General features: G+C 33.0%; 1 protein-coding gene across 1 annotated transcript in view; it reads left to right on the forward strand.

Annotated features, from left to right (window-relative positions):
* MYCT1 (MYC target 1) overlaps positions 1-20779 on the forward strand; it is a 34170-nt gene that overhangs the window by 9088 nt on the left and 4303 nt on the right. The gene's annotated exons all lie outside the window — the stretch shown is intronic.

Genomic DNA, 20779 nt, shown 5'->3' on the forward strand with positions numbered 1-20779 from the left:
AAGCTTATCTTCAAATTAGGTAGAATCTCTGGTCTCTCCTCAGGCACATGGGAAAATCCAGTGTCAGACAACAGGGAACTTCCTATTCTATCTTTGTTCCTCCTCAGAAAAACGGACAGATTAGAATGTGATGCTGTGGGGGATGGGGGTGGTAATGTTGTCACAGACTCTTATTTTGACACCAATTCTGACTTTAATACTGGGTTCTCAAAATAAACTTAGTGTTGGATGCACTCAGCAGTGCAATTCCATCCCCAGTCCCCCACTTCATCCTCTCCAGAAATCCAGAAGGTTTTCCCATCTTGGCAATGTGTTCTTGGATGAACTTTAGCTAATTAATAAGAAATCAACTTGGTTCTGTGTTTAGGTATGTGTGTGTGTGCACTTGTGTGTGTGTGTGTGTGTGTGTCTGTGTGTGTGTGTGTGTGTGTGTGTGTGTGTGTGTGTGTGTGCGTGCATGCTGGGGGAGGCATTTGTCTATTGTACTCTGAGGTGAGTCATTATGTTCCAATTCAGGATAACTTGGCTTCTTGTCAATGACAGTGGAAGCCCTCTGATGGAGAGAAGTCAGTTACAAATATTTTACATTATAATTTAATGCAACAAATATTTACAAAATGATTACTATGTATGAAGCCCTGTGGTAGATATTTGGCAAACAAAACTAAAAATAAAAACTCATTTCTTTTTGGGAAGGATGATATGAGAAATAAAGGGCTTAAACATCATGCACTCCTACCTCCTCATTTAATAGATGAGGAAACTGAGGTACAAAGCAGTGAAATAATTTATCTACAGTCACAGTAGGATTAAAGCCCAGGTCTACAATCAATATTTTAAGAAACTTTTGTCCTACTAGAAGGGCACAAGTATGTAGATAAAGTGCAAATTAATTACAAGGACAGTAGAGGTCTTCTAGACCAAAGATCTCATTTTGTAGTTGAGGAAACTGAGGCCTCGGGAGGGGTTCATTTTCCTAAAGTCCTATGTCATGCCAGAGATGATTTGAGAACTCAGATTTTCTCCCTTCTTAGTCAGTGAATCATCTTTCTATTGTGCCACAGTAAAGTTGTATAAGGACAATATTCCTAAAATTCAGAAAATATCAAGGAGACTAAAATGAAATAGGCCTAGAAAAGTCATTGGAAGCTAAATTTGAATTGTTCTAAATGCGGAACTGGGAGTTTGAATTTTATCCTTAGAAGTAATAGGGAGACAATAAAGAATTTTTAGTAGAGGAGTGATGATTGTAGATCGATGTTTTGGGAATATGAATTTGGTAGTCATGTGGGGGATGGACTGGAGACCAGAGAAATATCTTACCTTGATCATAGTGCAAATCGAACTCTAAATTTATTATATTTAGTAATGGTTTGTCCCTAGAGTAAACATTAGCCATTATTCCAAATTTAATCTGACACAGAGACAATGCCTTCACTAAAATCCTACTTGGATTTCAGATCCTTGTATTATTGAAATAATTGTAGAAAAGGGTAAGATTGGATGAGAAAATTTTACAGTTAAAAATTCTACAACTGGAGGCAACAAGGTGGTTCAGTAGCTATAGAGCCAGGCCTAGAAAGAGTGGTCTTGGGTTCAAATCTGACTTTAGACACTTCCTAGCTGTATGACCCTGGGCAAGTCACTTAACCCCCATTGCCTAGCCCTTACTACTCTTCTGCCTTGGAACCAATACACAGTATTGATTCTAAGAAGGAAGGTAAGAGTTTAAAATAATCTGCAATTATTATATGTTCTGTTATGGTGAGAAACTAATTATTTCTAAAATAGACTAGATATAAGTACAAGCTAATATTATTTACCGCACTCCCTATGCCACATATTTCAAAACAATATGATGCAGAACATTACTTAAAAGTCCTTCTTTTAATCAAGGCAGCGAGGCTAGGTAGTGGGAGCGAGAAGATGTTACACCTAGATTTAGGTAGAATTGAATTCAAATCTGGACTCAAAAACTTACTAGCTATGTGACCCTGGGCAAGTCAATTATTCTCTTTGACTCAGTTTCCTCATTTTTAAAATTTGGATAGTAATAACACATAATTCATAGAGTTTTGAGGAAAAAATGGCATAACCTATGTTAATCACTTTATTCATCTTAAAGATACCCACACAGATACATGCTTGCTATTAATCTGAAGGAGAAAACCTTTTAGTCTTTCTTTAACAATTCTGAAACAATGCCTCATTTTCAAAAGGGTGTAACCTGACCAGCTCAGGAAGGAATCCTCCCTGGATTTCATTAAGGTCATGGTCAGAATAAGAGAAGGAAGAAGGATTTTCACTAATTCTATTAACAGACATTTCTTGAGTTACATTTGATGAGTCTTAAAGAGGAATCTTTAAAGAGGATGGTTTAAAAGGCTTTGAATGGTTTTAAGAGAATGATTCTTCAGGTTTCCCCAATAGTTCTAACTATTCCTGTGTAGGAAAAATTAAAATTGTTGTCTTATGTCTTCTTCAACTCTGACCTCCGGTTGATCTTGATTATGGAATTTATTTTTTCTTGACATTTTTAGTGGAAAGTCAGAAAGATTTTCAAAGACTAGACGGACCTTTGTCCTTTTGAGATTTATCTCTTTTTGCAGAGATGCTTAGAGTTATTTAATTATTGTATTTGTTTCTGGCAAATTTGTGCCTAAATTGTCAAGTACAGAGTTTTCCTTCTACACATTTATCAAGGCATTTTGATATACACTAGACCATGTGATCTTTACAACAATGCAGCTTACACATCATGCTTGGCTTTGCTGACTGTATTGTGTCCACTTACATATCTTTCCATCTTGGAATACCTTTTAAAATTTTTTTCTTATAGCAGAAATATTCTATTACATTTCTGTACCAAATTTGTTTAGACATTCCTCAAAATGTAGCACACTAAAAACTTTAAAGTGCTATATAAGGGGCAACTAGGTAGCATAGTGGATTGAGCGCCATGCCTTGATTTGAGAAATCCTGGGTTCAAATCTGGTCTCAGATATTTCCTAGCTGTTTGCCCCTGGGCAAGTCACTTAACCCCCATTGCCTAGCCCTTACTACTCTTCTGCCTTAGAATCAATATAGATTCTACAACAGAAGGTAAGGGTTTAACAAAAATAAAGTGCTATCTAAAAGTTAATATTATCCTCCTCATTTTACAATGGGGGGTTACTAAGACTCAAAAAATTAGGTTATCCATTAATGGGTAAGCGATGACAGAGTAAAGATTAAATCCAAAATCTTTGAATTCTCAAATCAGAGCTCTTTTTACTACACTATGTTGCTTTTCTGAAAAAAAAAAAAAAGAATCTTATTAGTAGCATAGGCAGGGTACTGAATGCAAATTTACCAAAATGATTTTTAAAATTTATATATATTTATATGTTTAAACATATATTTACATATGTGTATGTGTTATGTATGGTAGGAAAGTATTAGTTAACCAAGCCTAGGCCAGTAGTACAGAATATGCATTAAAACATTCTTTTTTTTAAGTTATTAAAGGAAATATTTTTTAAATCTCCTGTCATGATGACCTCGTGCATGAAAAATAACAAATAAGTTAATATTGGAGGAATCTTAGAAATCATCTATCCCAACTTCTTATCTTACAAGAAAACTTAGGACTCAACATATGTATATACACACACATTAGAGATAATGCAATTCTAAAGGAATTGAGGGACAAATATTTAAGGAAGAGATTTACCTGTTCTGGGAATTCTAAAAGTTTTAGTGTAGTTTGAAGCTTTTTGATAGCTAGTTGCTAAACTAGCAGCACGCCCCTGCATATGTGTATATCAGTCCCTTCTTTGTAGTGCTTGCTGATTTTCAAGTTGAAAACTTAATCACCCAGTTTGAAATTGACTAATTGTTGGCCAGTTTAGATTGGATTTGCCATACCTTTTATTTGGATATATATAATACATACATACACACATGCATACATCCATACATGCATACATTTACACATGGTCTAATCTAGCTTTTTTAAAAAATAGTCTTTGTTATCTTGACTGACATTGCTATTTCTCCCATAAGCACCAAGTGTAGTGGTTTCCCCATCTGTGATGGAGAAAACAGTATGATGAGATGGTATTATAAATATTTTCCATTTTGTTTGTAATCCTCCTATCATTTTTATTATTGAATGTCCTTCCCTTACTTAATTGACAACCTTTCTTTAAACTTTTTAAACTAGTTTTATTTTTCACAATTTTCCTGAGTTATATAAGACAATATATCTCATAGTCACTGATCATTCTTCTTTGTAAGGTTTTATGAATGAGTTTGGATTCTAGCCCAATTTTGAGTTGTCAGTAATATTGCCTTTGGACAATAAATTGGATATTTTCAGAGTAAAGCGCTTTCTGGACCCCTTTGATCTTTTTGTTGTGGGAATTAATTAATGTTGAATAAACTTTTCGCTAAAATTATTATAAGTTGTCAATGTCATTTCTTTTGTCCATTTCACATTTTACAATTTTTCAGTTCCTTATTTACCAAGAAGTCGATTTTCTTTAGTTCCATAAAAAAAGATTTTGTTACTATATACTATAAACATAGTATATGTATTGCACACACATATATATACATGTATTTATATATTTTTCCCTTATATTGCCAATACTTCTCCTTGTATCCAGTAGTACCCTGGAGTCAGCTTATACCATCTCACAAGACCTAATTTTGAAATTTTCAATGTATTTACACCTCAAAAACTGGCAAATGCCACAAATCAGAACTTGCTTTATTGTTTTATCTATTGTCTAGATTGAAGAAAGTGACTGAAGTAAAATGTTAATAAAACAGATAAAAGCAAAGTGTTATATATTTGTGTTTAACAGCAATCTGGCACACCCATATCAATATCTATCATCTTCTTCCCTTCCAAAGAATGACTTTTTACCAAAAAGAAAAAACTTTTAAGAAAGAAAAAAAACAATAAATCAGATCAATACTGAAAATTAAACACACTACAGAATCTGTACAAACTACAGGGGGAAAAAAACACCTTCAAATGTTGGAGGGAGTATCTTCTCATATCTTCTTTGAGGTTAAACTTGTTCTTTGTAATTTCGTAGTAGTCATTTTGGATTATTTAATCATAGTTGTTCTTTCCATTTATATTGTTAAATAGACATTGTATATATTATTTTCCTGCCTTTGCTTACTTCATTTATGCCCAATTATGTATGTTTATTCAGGCTATTCTTAACTTTTTTCTTCATCACTACAATATCTCATTACTTTCAAAAACAATATTTTTTAGTTATTCCTCAGATGACAGGCATCCACTTTGTTCCAGGGCTCTGTTATGACAAATGTGCTGCTATAAATATTTTGGCATATATGGACCCTTTCTTTTTGTCAATAACCTTTGGCTATATGACTAGTACTGGAATCTCTGAGTAATTAATTATGTGTTTAAATGATTTAGGACTGTTGTTTCACCTATATGTCATATCTTTTTTCATTTTTATGCTTTTAAATCATTTAAACTAATTTTGCTGTTAACTCTAGTGAGTCAATGTTCTGACTACAACAAAGATCTGACTCAGATTTAAAAGCCATATCTATAATAAGTTATTGTTTTTTTCCTGTCAGCTGCAATATAATCTATTTTATTTTTTTATAGTAGTATATTGTGCTCACGATTTTAAATGTCTACCAATTCTTTTTATTTTTTTGAAAACAGGTTTAAGATGTAGAGATAAGAGATTTCTGAGGACTCTGAGTTTTAAGCCTCTTTCATTTCTTCTTCATATATAATACTTTCTTATATATTTCTCCTCATTCTCACATTTTCTTACTTTTGAAGTGAAGTCACAAAAAAGTAGAGTAAATGTTTATTTTGAGGTTATCATTAAGTTCTTCATAAAATTTTCTACCAGTTTATCTTCAACAAGCGATTATAATACTTAAGCTGCAGTAATTTCTGATGGTCTCTTTGCAAATTATTATAATTGGAACTACAATGGGGATCACCAAATATCCCAAATTCAGTCTTCAACATTTACTAGTCACTAAACCACAATTTAACTCAGTTTTCATATATGTAAAATGAGGATAATAATAGCACCTACTTCCCAGAATTGTGAGGATCAAATGAGATAAGTGCAGAATATTTATCATGAACCTGGCACATAGTAAGTACTATGTAAATGTTCGCCATTTTTCTTTCTTGTTATACTGCAAAATAGCATTCTTTGTTGTATCTGAGTATACAATAAAGCTCTTTGCCACCTCTATTCTTTGCCACTCCAAGGAATACTTCTGAATCATCCTTTACCTGAGCTACTCTTTCTTCCTTTTTTCTTATTTCATTTATGGAGGAATCACATCAAATTGTCAAATCAAACTTGACAATCTTTCAATGAATATTTTTTCTCCTTCCCATCCCTTCTCTATCCCATTGTGGAGGACAGTGAGAAAAGAAAAACAAATTCATTTAAAAAGATATGTATAGTTAAGCAAAACAAATCCCTTTCTTGTAGTGTTTCATTCTATACCATAAATCCATCTCTTCTTCATGGGGTGGGATTAGGGATAACATCGTTCATTATTAGCCCCCTTGTGTCATGAATGGTCAACATACTGATCAAAGTAATTAAATCTTTATGGCATTATCATATAAATTGTTTTCTAATTTGGTTCTGTTTACTTCATTCCCAGTTTTTCCCATTTTGAGATCATTCTCCTGTGTAGAGAAAACAGAAGCAAAGAAGAAAGTAGTAGTTCCAACTTCTCTTCATCAATTATTATGATGACCGTAATGTTCTTCAAAGAGTAATGTTGTCTCTTCAATCCACGTGGTTACCAAACTTAGCACTGGATGTCTTTTAGCTGTTTAAAAATAATAAAATCTCTCAAAATATGAAATTCTTCTACTTTTGAGAACTTTCCAAAAAATATTCATGAAAGGGAATCCCAAAGGCATATAGTAAAGAGTTCCTTCACTATGAGACATAGAACCAGACAGAGTTGGATGATCACTTTTCAGAGATGTTGTAGGGGGCTCTCTTGTCCACAAGTAGGTTGAACTTAAGTGAACCTGAGGTCTCTTCTAAATACTTTGATGTGTTAAAGACACAGCCTAATTCAAAAGTGGGAGTTTCAGAAGTGTCTGCATAGTGATAGTGGTAGTATTATTGGACTATATTTCTATCCTTCAGAATAAATGTATGTCTTTCAAGGCCATTACTTTGAAGAGAAAGGAGGAAGGAAATGGAAAGAGGGGAAAAAAACAAAGAAGAAGAGAGGAAAAGGAATAGAAAGAAGAGGAGAGGAAAAGAAAGAAGAGGAAAGGGGAAAAGAGTAGAGAGGAGGGAGAGTGGAGAAGTGGAGAGCAGAGGAGAAGAGAGGTTGAACACTTACTGTGTGCTAGGCATTGTACCAAGAAGCTTATAAATATTATCTCATTTCACCTTCGCAAAAACCTGGGAGGTAGGAGTAATTATTATACTTAACATTCAGTTGAAGAAACTGAGGTAAATAGTGATTTTTTTCCCAATGAACACACAGCTGATAAGTGTCAAAGTTTGAACTTAGGAACTTGCTTTGGAGTGCTCTATCCTCTCTCCCATTAATGATATAAATTCTGATATGTTACTTTCAAAATCAGGCATTTTATAGTCTTATCTTGTATGCATTTTGTGGTTATGATATTTTGGTACTCAAGCTACTATATTATTTTAAATAATGTTAAAAAGCATTCATTAAGCATCTATTTTGTATCAAGCACTGTATTTTTCTAAGGATACAAAGCCCTTGCCCTTGGGAAGCTTCTATTTATAAAGAAGAAAGAGAATGAATTGGAAATAATCACAAGTGAACAATACATAGATATTTCCAATTTATCTCTTGGAAACAGATTACCTCCAAGCTATCCATATATATGTATGTGGTGAATTATGTATATGTATGAATATGTAAGTGATTTGTGGTGAATTTCATTCAATAGATATTTGAAACAGTTACTATCTTCAAGATAGTCCTGTAAATAGATAAGAAGGGAATTCTATGATTTTATTGTCAAATATTTTATCCAATGTCTCTGAGGCTAGTTTATTTTAGAAAAAAGACTAGTCAAATCCATCATAATGAGAGTCTAATTTTAATGTCTTATTCGGAAATTCAACAAATACTCATAAAAGGTTATTGTAACCTTGTGTTTGATAAAAGTAAGGATCTAAGTTTGGGGGAAAGAATTCATTCTTTGGTAAAAATTATTGGGAAACCTAGAAAGCAGTCTGGGGGAAACTAGATATGAACCAATATCTTGCACCATTTACTGAGATAATATCAAAATGGTTATATAAAAAGGGAGCTATCATAAGCAAACTGGAAGAAAAAGATAATACTTATCAGACTGATGAAGAGGAGAAAATTTTAATAAATAAGAGGTTAAAACATCATACTATTAAAATGGATTTTTAACACATTAAATTAAAAAGGTTTTGTGCAAATGAAACTAGTGTAGCCAAGATAAGAAAGAAACTAGTAAGCTGGCTGGGAGGAAAATTTATACAAAGTTTCTAAGATAGAGGTTTCAATATCTAAAATACTTAGGGAATTTTGTTAAATTTCTAAAAATATGAGACATTCATCAATTGATAAATGGTCAAACATATGAACAGAGAGTTTCTGGATAAAGAAATCATGATATATGTAATTATATGAAAAAATGCTCTAAATCATTGTTGATTAAAGAAATGCAAATCAAATCAACTCTGAAATCATCTCACAACTATCAAGTTGGCTAAAATGATAAAAGGACAAAATGACAAATGTTAGAGGGAATGTGGGAAAGGGACACTAATACACTGCTGGTGAAACTGTGAATTTATGTGGCCATTTTGAAAAACAATTAGGAATTGTGCCCAAAGTTTATGACTGTGTATGCCTTTTAATCTAGCAATACCACTATTGGGTTTATTTCCTAATAAGATTATCAGGGGGGAAAAGACCCCATATGTTCTAAAATATTTAGAGCAACTATGTTTTAGCAAAGAATTGGAAATTCAACATGGAAAACAATTTGCTACTTAGAGTTGTGAAGATTGAAATAAGTAGAACTAAGAAAACATTATATACAGTAACAGAAATATTTTCAAAGAATGACCTGTATTTCCACCTCCAGAAAGGAAATGATAAACAGAAATAAACCAGACATAATTTTATATATACCTGTATCTTTTTTGTCAAGTGATGCTTGATTCTTCAATGAAGGGAGAAGAGGGAGTGAATGAATTGAGTATTTTAACAATAACAAATAAATTTAAATATAAAATATAATATAAAATTCAGGTTAGATACCAAAAAATAACCTAAAAATTTTTAAAGTTTCCTGAGATAAGGCATCAGCACCACATTTTCTCATAAATATAAACCATTTCTTTGCTATAGCTCATTTCTCTTTCTCTCTCAATTTCCCTACATTTCTCTAACATAGACAGTTAATCATATCCTAAGAGCATAACAGGATATATATATATGTATATATATATATATATCAAGCATTTCTGTAGCTCTGAGGATGCCATCTTCCTATGTGACTAATAAAACCTGAAGCATTTCCACATTTAAAATTGTTGAGTCACAGTTGTCAATTTTTTAAGGTCTTATGCACTGCGGACCAATCAACAATTTGTGGAAACAAAAGCTTCCATTCAGCTCAAATTCCAAGACCAATTTGAATGATGTTAGAGCTTAAAGTCCCTTCCCTGTGAGGAGCAGAGAGCTACAATAACACAATGTTCTATAATCAAATAATGGGAATTTGTATTTTCTATTCACTCCTTTTAGGTTGTACTATGCATGGGATAGACATGTAATCTTAATATAAGGATGGAGATGAGATACCAAGGGTGTAGTTGAGAGTCTTAGAGTTAGTAGACCAGCCAAGAAGACCAGTTCAACTCTCATTCTGAATGCAAACTTCCAGGATTACCTTGGGCAAGTCACTTAACCCTTTCAGAACCCAGACAATGTTTCACAATTATAAGCCCCAGCTTATGTGTCATAGATTAAAAAAAAAGACCAAAAAAGTTCGCAAAAAGCTTCCTACACTCCTAGCTAGTATTTTATTTAGGATTTTTGCATACATAATCATTAATAAAATTATTCTATTTCTTATTTTCTTTTTTTTTTAGTTACATGAAGAAATACATTTTGGCAAATTTTTTTTACTTTTAAAAAAATATTCAGACTTCCTTCCTCCCCTCTACTCTTCCTTGAAGTGGTGAATAGTTTGATATAGGTTATAACCACACTTTCATGTAATACATATTTCCATATTTCTCATGGCATTATAGAAGACATATATCACAATACTACAGAAATTTCATGAAGGAAATGTAGTGGAATATGGTATGCTTTGATCTGTACTCAGATTCCAATTGTTCCTTCTTTGGCCCCTTGTGATTATCTTTGAAACTTGCTTTGCTGATAATGGTTTAGTCTTTCACAGTGGATCATCATATATTTCTATTATTGAATATATTCTTCCGGTTCTCCCCATTTCACTTGGCATCAGTTCATGTCTTTTCAAGTTCTTCTAAACTCAGACAGTTCATCATTTCTTATGGCACAATAGTATTCTATTACAGCCATATACCACAACTTGTATATCAATTCCCGAAGTTATAGACATTCCCTCAGTTTCCAATTCTTTGCCACTACAAAAAGAGCTGCTAAAAATAATTTAGTACTGGTATGTAATTTCCTCTTATCTTTGACCTCTTTGGAATAAAAACCCAGTAGTGGTATTGTTGGATCAAAAGGTACCCATAGTTTTGTGGTTGTTTGAGTCTGGTTCCATATTGCTGTCCAAAATGGTTTTATCAATTCATAGTGTTCCAAAGAGTGTATTAGTATCCCCATTTTCCCAAATCCTCTTCAACATATATCATTTTCCTTTTATGGTCCTGTTAACCAATTTGGTGGGTTTGAGGTAGTATCTTGGAATTATTTTAATTTGCATTTCTCTCATCAATAGTGATTAGGAGCATTTTTTCATATGACTATGGATAGTTTTGATTTCTTCCTCTGAGAACTGCATATTCATATCTTTTGGTCATTTTTTGATTGGGAAATGCTTTATATTCTTATAAATTTCACTCAGTGCTCTGTATATTTAAGAAACGAAGCTTTTGTCAGGAATGCTTTCTATATTTTGCCCTCCCCTCAAATATGTTGTTTCCTTTCTAATCCTGGTTGCATTGGTCTTATTTATAAAAAATATTTTTAATTTAATATAATCAAAATTATCCATTTCATATCTTGTAATGTTCTCTATGTCTCATGTGGTCATAATTTTTTCCCTTATCCATAAGTCCAATAAAGTAAACTTTGCCATGTTCCTCTAATTTGTTTATGCATCACCTTTTATTTCTAGATCAAATGTACATTTTGACTTAATCTTGGTGTATGGTGTAAAATGTTCATCCATACCTGATTTCTGCCATACTGCTTTCCAGTTTTCCCACCAGTTTTTGTCAAATAGTGAGTTCTTTCCCTAAAAGCTTGCATCTTTGGGTTTATCAAATCCTAAGCTACCATAGACATCAACTGCTTTGTGTTGATTACCTAATCTATTCCATTGACCCACCATTCAATTTCTTATCCAGTATCATATTGTTTTGATGATTACCACTTTAAGGTATAGTTTGATATGTAGTACAGCCAGGCTACCTTCCTTCATATTTTTTCACTAATTACTTTAATATTGACCTTTTGTTCTTCCAGATGAACTTTGTTTGCTATGTTTTCTAAGTCTTTGAAATAATTTTTTGGGTAATTTGATTGATATGGCACTGAAGAGATAAATTAACTAGGTAGGATTGTCATTTTATTTATAATGGCTCACTATTTATGAGCAATTAATGTTTTTCCATTTGTTTAGGTCTGACTTTACTTGTGTAAAGAGTGTTTTGTTATTTTTCATATAGTTGCTGAATTTGCTTTAGTAGATATTCCCCCCCCCCCCCAGTATTTTACATTGTCTAGTTATTCTTGGATGGAATTTCCTTTTCTATCTCTTGCTATTGAACTTTGTCGGTAGTAAATAGAAATTTAGATGATTTATTCAGGTTTATTTTGTATCCTGTGACTGCTGAAGTTGTTAATATGGTTAATATTGATATCATTTCATTGTCTTTGGTGCCTTTTATGATGTTATAATTTCCTTCCTTATATCTTTTGATTAGATCAATTTTTAGTTTTGCTTTATATGAGATCATGATTGCTATTTCTGCTTTAAAAAAAAACAACTTTACTTGAAGCATAGTTAATTCTTATCCAGCTTCTTACTTTTATTTTGTGCATTTCTGTTTTAAAGGTGTTTCTTAATATATTGTGTAATTTTGGGTTTTAATCTACTATTATTCTTTTTTGGTTTATGGGTGAGTTCATTCCATCCACTTTCACAGTTACAATTACTAATTTTGTGTTTACCTCCATCTTATTTTGCCTCTGTTTATTCTTCCATCTCCTTTTAGCCTTTTTTGTTTACAGATGTTTTGTTTTCAATGACTACCTCCCCCCCCCATTCATCCTCCTTTTTGCCTACTCCCTACCTTTATTCTGTCTACCCTCCTCCTTCCCTATAGGATCAGGTGGGTTTCTATACTGGAGTATGGGGGTTATTCTCACTTTGAGCTAGTTCCAATGAGAGTAAGGTTCAAGTGTAGCCATACACCCACATCATCTCTTCCAGTGTATTGGTTGTTTATGTACCTCTTACTGAAAGGTAATTTACTTACTTCTCTGTTCTTTTTTTCTTCTCCCCATGTGTCCTTTCCTATCCCCCATTTTTTGGATGTCAACCCATTTTATTTAGCTTCCGTCCTTCTTTCTATGTTTGTTCCATTTCATTGCTTTAATAGTGATAAAGGTCTTGAAGTTCATGAGGTATCTGGCATATTTTAAATACCTTACCTTTCTCAAGTGTCATATATGTCTTAATTATTTCATTTATAACCTTCCCAGATATGAATATACTCAATTCAACCTTGTCAAAACCCTTATGTTTTCACTTTACCATTTTATGTTTCTCTTGAGTATCAAATTTGCTCATCAAAATTTCTTTCTAGTTCTGTTTTTTTAAGTCTGAAATTTCTATATTTCATTAGATGCCATCCCTTCCTCCCTCCCAAGTATTATGTTCAGTTTTGCTGTGTGTATGCTTCTGGTTTGTAGTCCTAGATCCTTTGCTTTTTGGAATATCATATTCTATGTCTTCCAGGCCTTTAGTGTAGGAGCTGCTCAGTTATCAATAATATTGATTATTGCTTGTTGATAATTGTTTTCTTCAAGTAGCATATAGTACTTTATCCTTGGGTAGGTGGTTTTGGAATTTTACTTCAATAATCCTGGGGTATTTTATTATGTGGTCTCTTTCAAGAGATGATTGATGGATTCTCTCAATTTCTATTTTTCCTTCTTGTGCAACATTGTTGGCAGTTTTCTCTGATGATTATGGTATCAAGGTTATTGTTCTGATTGTGGCATTCAAGAATTCCAATGATTCTTAGATTATCTCTCCTAAATCTATTTTCCAGGTTGGTCATTTTTCCATTGAGAACTTTTAGATTTGCTTCTTTTTTTATTTTGTTTTATTGCATCCTAATGTCTTATGGTTTCATTAGCTTTTATTTTTTATTCTAATTTTAGACAGTTATTTTCTTCATTGAAAATTTGTGTTTCTTTTCCCATTTGTCCAATCTCACTCTTTAAAGAGGTGTTTCACCAGACATAGTTCCATTTGGACACCATTCAACACGGAAGAAACAAGAGCAAACACAGAAAGATCAAGATAAGCTGATGAGGCTGGAAAAAAGTGTTTCATTTTTACAGAATATTATATCAGTCTAAAGAAAATAACTCCAAGGTTATTTTCTTGGACCATCTTAATAGGAAACTCTTCTACAAAATACTATAGTCTTTTATTAAAAACCATTGGAGAAGGTAAAATCACTCATTCCTGAGAGTATATCTCCCTTATAGATAGATCTCAATCCTGAGGCTTCCATTCCCTTTATACCAATTCTAGATTTGGTTGGGGTCATAATGTGTGTGTGTGTGTGTGTGTGTGTGTGTGTGTGTGTGTGTGTGTGTGTGTGTGTGTTGGGGGTGAATTTGAAGATCTAGTTGAAGAGTGTGAACCTTATTCTGTAGTTAAGGTAAAAAGAAAGTATCTGAAATGTTTTTGATAGGGTACATAACATATTGAAACTTAAAACAATTAATGTTTTTCCTGTATCTGACAACAATTTATTTACCTTCTCAGACTTTCTCAGAGTAAATGATGTAAACAAGATATGAATATACAACTTTTAATTTTGCTTATCCACCATTTAGTTCTCCACACATTTTGAAGATTGTAGATAAACATTGTTCAAAATATTTCAAAACCATGTGATGATGAAAGTGAGAAGAAATTGTCTTTTAAGTTAAAATTTTTATGAAAAAAAACATTTTTTCTCCCCTTTCACATTCCCTTTCCCCTGAAAAAGAATGCGAATCAAAATTCTTGTAGAAATAAACAGTCAAGAAAAATTAATTCTTCTTCATTTGATGTCAAAAAATATCTCCATCTGTACTCTAAGTCTGTCTCTTTTCTTTCAGAAGTTGAAAATGTAAGTCTTTACAATTTGTTATTCACCCAGAACTTTGAATAGAACTATGGTTGTTTTTTTTTTCAAAGCAGTAACTGTTAAAATTTTATTGCCAATTGATGAATCACATTCTTTATCTTCCCTTCCTGTGGCTATCATCACTGCTCACCTCTTAACTATGTAAACTCCTTATATAAAGGACCAACAACTCCTGATTGCTGTTGTCTGGCAAATTGTCTAACATATGTGAGAAATAGCACATAAAATCCCATCAAGAGCATGCGTGTCCTTTGATTTTGTGACTCAAGGTTATGGGCACCAAGTCCCTTGGTAAACTGTCCTTAAGAGCTCAGGTAATTGTAATATGCCCTAATATTCAAGACTTTCCAAGGCATACACACACATCACAAGGAACACAAAACTAAATATGGAGAAAGTCAGACAGATAATTTAGAATTATACTTCTTGGAGCATCAATCCAGGGATTCTTTTATTCCACTACCTAGGCAACCTCAAAGTGGGAGAAAAACTGATGACCTCAGTAAAATAAGGGTTAACCTGAGACAAATCACAATATATCTTGTGAGCAGGCAGACTTCTAGATATTCCACCCTCCTCTGGGCTTGAAAGCAATATATCCTAAGATAAAAAGTAATCAGAGGACTTGGATTCTAGTCCTAAGTCTCACATCAACCTACTATAATGGCTTTAAACACATCAAACTCTTTCATCCTCTGTGGTTTAGTATCCTTTCTAAGATCAATGTTCTCCTCACCTTACTTAGTATAATGCTAAAATGGAAAAAAAAAACCCAAATATTAAAGGGTTTTGGAATTTTAAAAATCAAAAGAAATAAAATACAAAGACCTTAAACTTTCAATTATTTGAAAGTGAGTTGTGGATCATTTTGAAAAGAAGCCAGTAACATATACATGACATTAAAACAATGCTGAATTTAATCATTGATGATTTAGAATGCACTGCAAATCGTGATATAAATGCAAATGATCTTTCTGACTACTGAGAACTATTATTGTCCAACTCTCTGTGACCAATTGGGGGTTTTCTTGGCAAAGATATTGGAGTGGTTTGCCATTTTCTTTCTCCAACTAATTTTACATATGAGGAAACTGAGGCAAATAGGGTCAAATAACTTTCTCAGGATCACATGGCTAATAATGTCTGAGGCCAGATTGGACTAAGGAAGAGGAATCCTCTTAACTTCAGGACTGGCACTATATTGAACCAAGTAGCTATTAGCTTTACTAATAAAGTCTAGAAGAAAGGAAATTTTTGGCTATGTGAAAATCAAAAGAAATTAATTGTTAAAAATTCTCAATATTACAGTTACTAAGAAGACAATTTTCTCAAAACCTGCTTTCTTCGTATGTAAGAGGCATTTGGCCACTAGAGGGAAACCTCTCCTAATTTTTACTCCTAGAGCCATGTAATTCTTTGCAGACCATCTGAAATAAAATGCTTCCAGACACATTTATATTTTAAGCCATCCTGTCTTTAAAACAACCATAACAACCAAACAATTTTAAGTATTTTTGATATTGACTAGTAAGTTCTATATTCTTTAACAATTTGGGGGGGAGGCATCATATAGGGATAATATTCAGAGGTATTCAGATGTTAGTGTCTAAGACTATTCTTAACAATTTATCCTTTAAAACTCAAAGCTATGACATTTCCCCCTATTTTATATTAATTCTATATCACATAATGGTTCTTTTTATAATAAATTACATATTGGACTATTCTAAATTAAATTTTATATTTTGATGATCAATAATGAACTTTCTAAATTATTTCTTATTGTAGATATCATATATTACTAACTTTATTTTTAATGATAAAAATGTCTTTATTCCTTTTTTTAAATCTTTTTAAGAAAGATAGATTCCTAGTCAGTCTTTGATTGGAATATCAAAAGTCAACTTTTTTTTTCCCTCTGGGAGATGACAGGAGAGGCAGGATATTTATTCCTAGATTTCACTAAAACTTAATTTTTTTCCTGGCTAAATATATTTTTAAATTTTAAATAAGTTTTTGTACTTGTGTCTTCTGTTTTTCCTATTTCATAGTCATTTCCAATATACCTACCCTTTTTCTTCCCAGAGAACAATCTCATTAGGGAAATTGCATTTTTGAAGTCCCCCCTAAAAGGAATAAAATAAGCAAATGAATGAATACATTGAAAAAATTCAAAAACATGTGAAATTTGCAATACCTGTTGAACTTTAAAAATATTTTTAATATGAATCAACTTACTTCAATCTCTTCTGACTGTCCTCTGATATAAACAAATTTACGCATCTAGCTAGATAAACTCATATTCCTTGGTATTCACAAAACCTAGCATAGCATCTTATACTTTGTGGGTGCTCAGTAAGTTGTTTTTGAGTGATTTGTTGGAACTCATTAGTATTTTTATTTCTGTTACAAGAAGACTGATGAAGCAACATCTTGTAGTAAATCACAGAGCTCACCTCAGTTAGAAAGACTTGATTGAGTTCAAGGCTTTGGATACACAGTTTATATGAGTATTAATTTATATAGCTAATTTATCTCTCAGTCCTTCTCTTAAGGGACTTAGGCAACTCTTAAAATATAGAATTGTTGCCCATGGGGGCAGCTGGGTAGCTCAGTGGATTGAGAGCCAGGCCCAGAAATGAGAGGTCCTAGGTTCAAATCCGGCCTCAGCCACTTCCTAGCTGTGTGACCCTGGGCAAGTCACTTGACCCCCATTGCCTACCCTTACCACTCTTCTGCCTTGGAGCCAATCCACAGTATTGACTCCAAGACGGAAGGTAAGGGTTTAAAAAAAAAAAAGAATTGTTGCCCATTTGTATTGGTAAAAAGAATTTAGTCACTAGTGATTTCCTACATCAATAAAACCCCATGTCCAGACATAGCTATGTAAATATATTAAACTGAAACATAAACACTTAAACAATCAAATAATCAATAATAATAGAACTCTAGAAGATCCAGGATTAGAATACTGTCTGCTTAAAAATAATTGCTTAAGATTGCAACATACTATTTTTCTCTATTTTAAGTGATATATGTCTTGTTTCACAACCTGATGAACATGAAAACATATATTGTATGATAATACATGTATAATCTATATCATATTTCCTGTTATCTTGGAGAAGAGGAAAGTCAGGAGGAAGAAAACATGGATCCCAGAATGTCAAAAGAGTATTATTAAAATTATATTGACATGTAAATATTTTTAAAAACCAACAAAGTATTGTGGGGGTGGAAGAGGATGGCTTAAACTATTGTAAAGAAGACCTGCTTTCAGATCTGATCTCTGGCACTTTCTAGTTGTGCAACCATGGGCAAGGTACTCAGGCCATAAGTTATAGAAGAGTCTCTCATCTGCCTATCTGAATATAGTAAGAGTTTTTGATAGAAGAACTACCTATGCCAATGAAATCATAAATCTAAACCAAATAAACAAACCACCAAAAAATTAATAAACAAGCAAATGTAAGTAAATAAATGAATGATCTATTTTTCTCTTCATCTGTGATCAAGATCATTTGGATTCTACCACCTCAGTATCTGCTGGATGACAATGGCACTTAAAATGATGACACTTGGACATGCAACTGGATCTCACAAAGTGTACATACAAGACATCTGATTTGAAAGTAGATTAATTTTAAGGGTATTTCAAGATCATTTAAAGATTATCTCAAAAAGACCTAGTTTCCAAAATAATTAGAAAAATATCATAGCTGATATGATTACCAAAAAAAGTGACCAATACTCACTAATAATTACCAATTAATGCATCTAAATGTCCTTTCCTTAAAAATATTTATGAGAATAGTCTATATACATATCAGAGTATCCTTGCTAAGATGATAAGAAAGTAAGTGGAAAATGTAGGTATATAATTTTCTATAGCAGAGCACATCTTTTTAGTCATACAATTAATTGAGGGATTTTAAGAATGTGTGATCCCAGAGAAGCAAAGGAAATTAAAAATATTATCAGGAAATAGAATATAAAAGAAGAGCTAAATGAGATCTTGTAGAACCTTAAGTCTAAATTCTCATTTTAAAAAATATATGAGGAGGCATCTGGGTAGCTCAGAGAATTGAGGGCCAGACCTAGAGACAGGAGGTCCTAGGTTCAAATTTGGCCTCAGACACTTCCCAGCTGTGTGACCCTGGGCAAGTCCCTTAACTCACATTCCCTAGCCCTTACCACTTTTCAGCCTTGGAACAAATACACAGTATTGATTGTCAGATGGAAGGTAAGGTTTATATATATATATATATATGTATATATATATATATATATATATATATATATATATAGGACTGGGATTCAGAAGACTTGGGTTCAAGTGTTGGCTCATTATTAATAATAATAATAATTAAGCTAGTGACCTTAGGTAAGTCACTTAATTGGTTCCATTAGAACAATTTTATGTGAAGCAACTTGCTATATATATGTATATATATATATACATATAAATGATGTTTTAAAAGTATATGATGAAATCAAATTGTTACTTATTTGCCTAGTGTCACAATTAATTCCAAGTACAGTATCTTTTGCATTTTATCACACAACCTTAAATTCTAGTTAATAGCTCACTTGTATAAAGAAAAAAATATATGTATGTGCATATGTATATTTTTCCTATATGTTATTGATCATTACATGATATAGTATATAAACTATACATAAAGCAAACTGGTAAGTTTGAATAATCAAATCTTATTTACTAGGTCATACACCAACTTAGGTAGCATTTTGGTTGCACCAGTGACTAGAATAATAATCAAAGCATTAGCAGAACAACAAACGTTGTTTTGTAATAACATTGTTAATAAGCAATAATGCAACCTCATTTTAAAATGAGAATACTTTGAAATATGATTTGGAAAGTCATCCATTTATAACATGGTTAATATAAAATAAATGCCCCATAACATTGCTTCACCTAAAATTAAGTTCTAATGGAACCAATTTAGTGACTTACCTAAGGTCCCTAACCTGTATATTAATGAGCCAACACTTGAACCCAGTCTTCTGAATCCAGTCCAATGATCTTGTATTTGGATGCTGAGGATTGTTAAGTGGGAAAAGAAAGTAGTCTACAAATATACTTGTTAAATTTGTTGATATTCTAAGTCATGGAAAATTAGAATAGATAATATAATTGAGAAGATTAACTAAATGCCAGACTAAATGCCAAATGAATTGTATAACAAGTAAGTTTTGTGAGTTAAAATCAAAAGATAATTTCTACCAGTGGAAAGGGGTCAGTGATACCCTATGACAGTGACGGCATACCTATGGCAGGGGTGCCAAAAATGGCACATATAGCACTCCGTGGGCACACACTCTCCCTACCTAGCCCCAACCCCCACCCCGTTCATTACTAGAAAGGCAGAGGGGCTCAGGCAGAGCTGCTCCCCTACTCCTCTCTACTTTGCCTGATAACAATTTTTCATGGCTCACAGGCAGCAGACCTGGAGGGAAGTGGAGCACTGGGACCACTCTCCTACCCCTCTCTACACTTGTTAAGGACATTCTTCACTTCACCCATCCCTCTGCTCAGCAGCCCAATGGGAGCTCTTTTTTCTTCCCTTGTGAGGGGTAAGGGAGGAGAAGGGCACATGGGGTACTCAGTGGCAGGAGGGCTCTGGGCCTGGTGGGGTGGGTGGGGCAGGGTCTGGCACTTTGTCTTCAAAAAGTTCACCATCACTGCTCTATGACCTTTCTCTGAGAACCAGACTACCTAAATGGCTAAATGAGACTGATCCTCAGAGGAAATCTGTAGAGTTCATTACCAACTTTTTTCTATCTAGAAGTTTAGCCAAGAAGTGACATTTTTCTTGGGCACAACTCATGAAATATGGAGGTCTCATTAAATGAGTTAGTGGAAGGAGTATCCATATTAACATAATTTATGTATCTTACAGAGCATCAAAATAATGAGTCCCATTGGACTATTATTTTAAGCAAAATTTTAAGAGTATAAATTTGTTACTTTGGAGCTGCCCTTTTCAACTACAAGTTGAGTACTTTTAGTATCTAGTGCAGCTTACTACGCCTAAACGGATCTTCCTTTTCCCTCCTCCTTGGTTTGATCTATTTGGGAATTATCTCTTAAAGAA

Source organism: Monodelphis domestica, chromosome 2 (genome assembly GCF_027887165.1).
Source record: "Monodelphis domestica isolate mMonDom1 chromosome 2, mMonDom1.pri, whole genome shotgun sequence".
Lineage (NCBI taxonomy): Eukaryota > Metazoa > Chordata > Mammalia > Didelphimorphia > Didelphidae > Monodelphis > Monodelphis domestica.